This window comes from Grammomys surdaster, unplaced genomic scaffold (genome assembly GCF_004785775.1).
Source record: "Grammomys surdaster isolate TR1022 unplaced genomic scaffold, NIH_TR_1.0 241, whole genome shotgun sequence".
NCBI classification, from domain to species: Eukaryota; Metazoa; Chordata; class Mammalia; order Rodentia; family Muridae; genus Grammomys; species Grammomys surdaster.
In genome coordinates this window covers 5599195-5599570 of record NW_021604686.1, presented here as the reverse complement: position 1 = coordinate 5599570, position 376 = coordinate 5599195, and positions in this window count along the sequence as shown.

Sequence of the window (376 nt, the reverse complement as noted above, 5' to 3'; positions counted from 1 at the left end):
ACGGCTAAATGGATGGTGGTGGTTAGGTATGAGATAAATGGATGCATGAGATGGATGGATGGATGGATGATGGGTCCAGGGATAACACAGAGTAAGAGGGCTGAATGGATGGATACATGGGTGGGTGTTGGATGTGAGTAGACGGTGTATGTATGTGTGTGTGTATGTATGTATGTATGTATGTATGTATGTATGTATGACAGAATGAGAACAATGAGTGGATGCTGGAGGTATGAGTAGACAGTGTATATGTGTATAGAAGTATGTATGTAATAGATGGTGTGTGTGTGTATGTATGTATGTATGTATGTATGCATGAATGGATGGATGGATGACAGAATCAGAGCAATGGGTGGATGTTGGATGTGTGAGTAGA